This window comes from Ascaphus truei, unplaced genomic scaffold, assembly GCF_040206685.1.
Source record: "Ascaphus truei isolate aAscTru1 unplaced genomic scaffold, aAscTru1.hap1 HAP1_SCAFFOLD_1103, whole genome shotgun sequence".
NCBI lineage: Eukaryota > Metazoa > Chordata > Amphibia > Anura > Ascaphidae > Ascaphus > Ascaphus truei.
This window is the reverse complement of record NW_027453969.1, coordinates 104,627-110,626: the sequence shown is the minus strand read 5'-3', so window position 1 is coordinate 110,626 and position 6,000 is coordinate 104,627. Positions and strand designations below refer to the sequence as shown.

Genomic DNA, 6,000 nt, shown 5'->3' with positions numbered 1-6,000 from the left:
CAGGCCAGGTTTTCAGGATATCCCTACTGAAAACCTGGCCTGTTTGGGACCCTCGAGGACTGGAGTTTGACATGCATGCTCTAGAAGGAGCACAGCTGTGGGTGGGAGGTGGATTTGCTTTGCATCAAATGGTTTGGAGCAAGGTTTATTGTATGTATTATCATAATAACAATGCAATGCTTAACTTTTATTTCAGGAGGGATGACTGCAGAACAGAAGTGAATATTGAAGCCATGTGTTCCTTTTCTTGCAAAAGAGAAAATTTGAAGGACAGTTGAAGAGAAGGAAAATTACTACACAGAGACAGATAAGCAATGTGTATATTTCTCATTTACCATTTAGTATTTGTCGTTTTATTGACTCCACACAATCCGGCTGCTACGGGTTTCACATTGAATATTTTCATCTCTACTCTACCCCTTCCTGTGATCTGAACCATGCAAGTTTTCGTTGATTCAATACATCATGAGTAGAGGGTGGCTACAGTATGAAGTAAAGACCCAAGGACCACATCTACTACCATTCATAACAAGAACATGTGCAGTAGCGCACAGCTGCAGTTCTATGTGATTGTTATGAAAGGTTGAGGTGGTTCAATTCTATGAATCTGGAGTGGGATGGATCCTGTTTGCATCATATGGTTTCATCTAGGCCAGTAGATTATATAACTCTCAGTACAGGTTACACATGGCATCAGTATTAGTGATTTAAAGAGGAGGAAAGCTTCAATGTGGAGAACAAAGCCAAGTAATGTTGAAGTTACTCCTTTTACCATTTACTTGGTCAGTCTGTACTGTCTACTCTCCACACAGCTGCTAAGGATCTTCCATTTTAAATACTTTCACCTCCTATTCTGCACTGCTTTGCTGCCCATTATTCAGAGATGCGTTCCAGTCATGTTTACCACTCTGAATCTCTCTGCAGTCATTGGTTCAGCACATCATGGGTAGAGCATGGCTACAGATGCAGCAAGCTATTATTATTTTACCGGCTGATCATCCATAATATTGCATTAAAACATAGAATATCACTTAATTTCCAAAAGATTCAGTGATGCTGATAATGCAGAATCTCACAACATTTCCCATCATAATGCCATAATGCACAAGTGGGAGAAATAATCCTTGCTATATCTGTACATTGTGTGACGTATTACCTCCATGACCAATGAGAGCAAGTACATCTTCTGTATAGAGCGGCTGTGTTATGATGCAGTTATTGATCATCATTGACATAATCACAAGAATCTTATGCAAAGGGAAATTGTCCGCAGCGAAGTGAGATTTCAGCCCCCAAACGTCTGTAATATTAATGCAATGTCTTACTTTTGTTGCAGTGAACACTGAAGAGACGGATCTACTACAACACTGTACAGGATGAGCATACGCTACAAGCAGCAAAATGATCTTGCCGTTGACAGTATGTTGTTCTGGTAATGTGCACAATTATTATTTATGGGCTACACACCACAGTGCTGGACATATTCTGTTAACTTCAACTCTACTCCTAACATGGAGATGTCTTCCTGGTGTTACTGATTCAGTACATCATATGCACAGTGTGGTTATGATATGATGGATTGATTTAATGAACCCACCAACCAATGATGACATCTGCATCATCTTCTGTAAAGTGCAGCTACAGCATGATATTATCAGCATTTGGTGCGGTATAATCAGAGGTATCTATGTGCTTTTGTGCCTGTTTTAAGTCCTCCAGCTTAACGCCCCTACACCTCCCACTACACAGGCATACTTACTTATGCATACACTGACATCTGGCATACCTACACACACCCCAGGGCCACTTCCTTCCCCTGATGTCAGGGAGAGGATGGGCATGCAGAGTGCAGTAAGTCTCCACGTTACTCTGGCCAACAGTCTTGGCCTACCTCCAGCATCTGTCACCCACAACATCTGTTCCCTCCTTGTAAAGTGCTGAACTATCTCACCTGGGTCAGTGCTATAGCTGATCACAGTGCCCGATCAGGATGTCACTGTGACAGGCAGCAGTGCAGATTGACCGGTCAATCAATGCAGTGCCGCAACATATGCACTAAATGAGATTTCCGTGCCCCCAGTCAGGTTACTCCCTGGGCAGTGACCCTGCTCACACCCTCCCCTAGTTCCACCTCTGATCACAATTATCTCTCTTGGAGAGTGTAGCAAATTGGAGTTGGGGGAATCTCACCTCTGCCATGCATGGTCACAATCTGGGCACAGGACCCAAATAGTGGGCAATGTGGCACTTCTTACAGTAGAGAATAAGTAACTTTATTCTTTACTTGTGTATTAAGGACCTTATTTGCATTAAATTCAGTCCACATGGGACCAAGACTTTCTGGCTTACTGAACAAAGTGGAATTGTTTCGTAGAGGGTGGAGAATTGTATTTTATCTGAAATTACCCCCTCTGTACAAAATACAAACAATTATACCCATACAAGTACCTTGTGGAAGTTGTTGCCCTCTATCTTCCTGTGGTCTCTCCCTGTTTCTCACCGTGCCTCCTCCCATTTCCTTGCACCTCTGCGTCTCCGCATATATTCCTATACTCAGAGCCGGCTCCGGTCAGTGACATGGGATGCCCAAATATGAGCATACCCATATATGGGCATCCATGCCACTGACCGGAGCCCGCTCTGTTGCGGATATGGAGAGAGACTGGGAGATTTACATCCCCTTATAATTCATATGGTGCATAGTACCGGCACGTATTGTTTTACCGGTACTGTGTACCTTCCTACTTTCACACTGGTACAGTATATGCTGCAGTGGGACTGAGAGGGATATATTGGTAACACATAGTCATTGTTGGGGGAATTCAATCCATTTTGAAAATAGTAATGAAATGTTTTTTACTTTTCTTTTTTTTCAGTAATGAAGAATGAAACATTTCTGTTAAAATTGAATTGGAGGTGAACTGGATTCATCATCAACTCTGCACCAGTGTGAATTGATGTTCTTTAATGTTCTGATAAGGTACATGCAACATCTCTTCCTCAACCCCTGCACCACTCTCTGCCTCTTGCCTCTCTCTCTCCACCTCCCTGCTAAGTGTATTAACCCATCTAATGTAATCCACATTCCATGTCTCACTTTACTCTTCACTTCTCACGTGCCCTCTGGAATGACTGCTCTCTGACTAACAAGGTCTATTTGTACATGACCTCTTCTGCTCTCATCATCCACCACCTCTCATTCCCCTCACCCCTGTCCTACTCGATACCTCAGCTTAATTGAACTCTCTCCTCTGACATCTACCCTTATCTCTAACCTCTCCTCACTTTCTGCTTAAACTAACTATCTTGTTAACTTTTACAATGCTATCATCTCCTCCTCCTCCCTCCTCCTCCTCCCTCCGCCATCATATATATGCCCCTTCTAGGCTCTGACCCACTCATCCCTCTAAGGCCATGATTATCATGGGCACATGCTTGGTCATCCACAGTGTGTGCGAGCGATGCAGAGCCGCCTCGGACCTCAGTGCAGGGATTGCTGCATACCCCCAGCATCTGTCACCCACAAACAATACACACACTAATACTCCCCACAATACACACTATAATACCTCCTCAATACTAATCTCCCCAATAATATTATAGCTCCAAACACAATATACACAACACCCTTACACAAGATACACAATCTAGTACTCTCCTCTGCACCTCTACACACAATATAATACTCCCACACACACAATATACACACTACCCTCCTACCCCCATAAAATACAACCAATAATACACACATACTTTGTGGATGTTGGGACCAGCTCCCGGCATGCACCAGTGAAAGAGAGAGGCCCGCAGAAGCTCGGAAGAACTCCCTCCATCCGTGCCTTCCTCCGTTTCACATCTTCTCCCTGTCTCTCTCCCTCCCTTTCCTTGCATCTCCCTGCGTCTTTACGTATACCCAGTCAGTGACGGCTCTGGTCACGTGATGCCTTAATATGGGCTTATCCATATATGTTCATCCACGTCACTAATGTGATGCCCGCACTGTTGCGGAGCTGGTACTTACGACGGGCACTTATTGTTTTATCAGTACTGCGTACCTGACTCTACCGGCCTACTTTCAACACTAGTACAATATGTGCTTCACTACGAGTGAGTGGGGAATATTGGCATCACACAGTCACTGTTGAATATGCCATTCAATCCATTTTGAAAATAGTAATGCAATGTGGTTTTGTTTTGTTTGCTTTTTGCAGTAATGAAGAATGGAAAAGTTATATTAAAATTAAATTGGAGGGGGACTAGATTCAGCATTTCATCATGAACTCTGCACTTGTGAGAATTTAACTTCTTGAATACCCTGACAGGTACACGCAACATTAAGACTATAATCTGCTGTGCAAGCTTTCGTGCTATACCTCCCCCTCAGGTTTTGATTTATACATTTGCTCCCTCAATTCATGTCCTCTAATATTTGAAAGCTCTCTCCTAGCATTTTCTCTTTACCACAGAACGTCATCCCAATGTAACCTCTCTCTTGTTCTTTCTGCTTGCTGTTTCCTCACTCCTCTGTTAAACTTTTCTAATTTCTCTAACTTCCACACTCCTGCTTTTATCCACATGTTCTCCTCTTTCCTTCCCCTACCTTTGCATGTGTCTACACACTGCACCATTTGTACAGACCTCTATTGCAGCTATTTCTGCACTGCTCAATGAAAAGCACTCTTTAATATCCTATTCTCTGTGCCCCCTCTCTCTGCGCCCCCTCTTTTGGCGCCTCCTCTCTCTGCGCCCCCTCTCTCTGCGCCTATCTGTCTCATTCTCTCTACGTCCCTCTCTCTCTACATAGAGCTATCTCTGTCTCTCTCTACACCTATCTCTGTGTCTCCTTCTATGTTTGCTGATGTGTGGGATATCTCTTATAATCTTGAACCTGCTCATATACACATCGGGCCTCCCTGCCTCTGCCTCCCTGCTAAGAGTGTTAACCTATCTAATGTAATCCACATTCCTTTCCTTACTTTTCTCTTCCCTTCTCCTATGCCATCTGGAATGTCCGTTCTCTGACTAACAAGGCTCTAGTTGTACATGACCTCTTCTGCTCTCATCATTCACAATCAGTCATTCCCCTCACCCCATCTTACCTGTCCCACTGATTTGCCTCTGCTTAATTAAACTCTCCTCTGACATCTACTCTAACCTCTCTGCTCTCTCTCTCTTTCCGCTTAAACTAACAATCTTATTAACTCTTACAATGCTATCCTCCTATCTATATGCCCCCTCTAGGCTCTGACACACTTGTCCCTCTAGCCCACACCCTTGGCTAAATTCCCAAACATGTTCATCACACTTCCACTCGCTGTTCTTAATGCCTATGAAGGAAATCACACAATTGATATTTGATTTTTCTACAGTAAAAATGTCTCCAGTCCTGTATAAAGCTGCTCTCTGGGGCCAAACCACACTACTTTTTTTTCACATTCATCAACACTCAAATTTAATTTACGCTGTCTTTTTTTCCCTGTATTTGACTCCCTCCACTAACCTTCTCCTCACACTTGCCATCCTTCCTTCACTTCTCCTCAAGCATTTGACTACTTCAGAGGCAAGGTGGATGCCACCCACAAGGAGATTCCTTCTGTCCCTTCCCCCTTCTCTCCTTCTACCTAATTCTCCTTCTGCATTTGACTCCTTTTCTTCTCTTACAGAGCTGGAAGCTAATCATCTTCTCTTCTCCCTCTACCACATGCCCTCTAGATCGTATCCCCTCACACCTTACTGCATCTCTTAGTCCCCACTCTCACCCACATCTTCAATTCCTCCCTATTCTCTGGCTCTTTACCCTCTTACTTTAAGCCTGTAGTGGTCACCCTTTTCTCAGAAACAACCTACACCCTATGTGCCTTACTAACTACCGCCCTGTATCCCTCCTGCTGTTTGTCTCCTAATTGCTAGAATGTCAACATTCTTAAATCACATTCCCTCCTGGATCCTTTACAACCTGCCTTTCGTACAGCTCGTTCTACAGACTGTGCTTAAAGCAAA

General features: G+C 43.6%; 1 long non-coding RNA gene across 1 annotated transcript in view; it reads left to right on the top strand.

The window, feature by feature from the left end:
- The first annotated feature begins 200 nt into the window (after window positions 1-200).
- Window positions 201-6,000, top strand: part of LOC142475202 (uncharacterized) — a 40,570-nt gene continuing 34,770 nt past the window's right edge. Inside the window, exons 1-4 of the long non-coding RNA XR_012790785.1 lie at window positions 201-316; window positions 1,337-1,432; window positions 2,877-2,980; window positions 4,212-4,322. This is a non-coding gene — a long non-coding RNA (uncharacterized LOC142475202). The remainder of the gene's footprint in view (window positions 317-1,336; window positions 1,433-2,876; window positions 2,981-4,211; window positions 4,323-6,000) is intronic.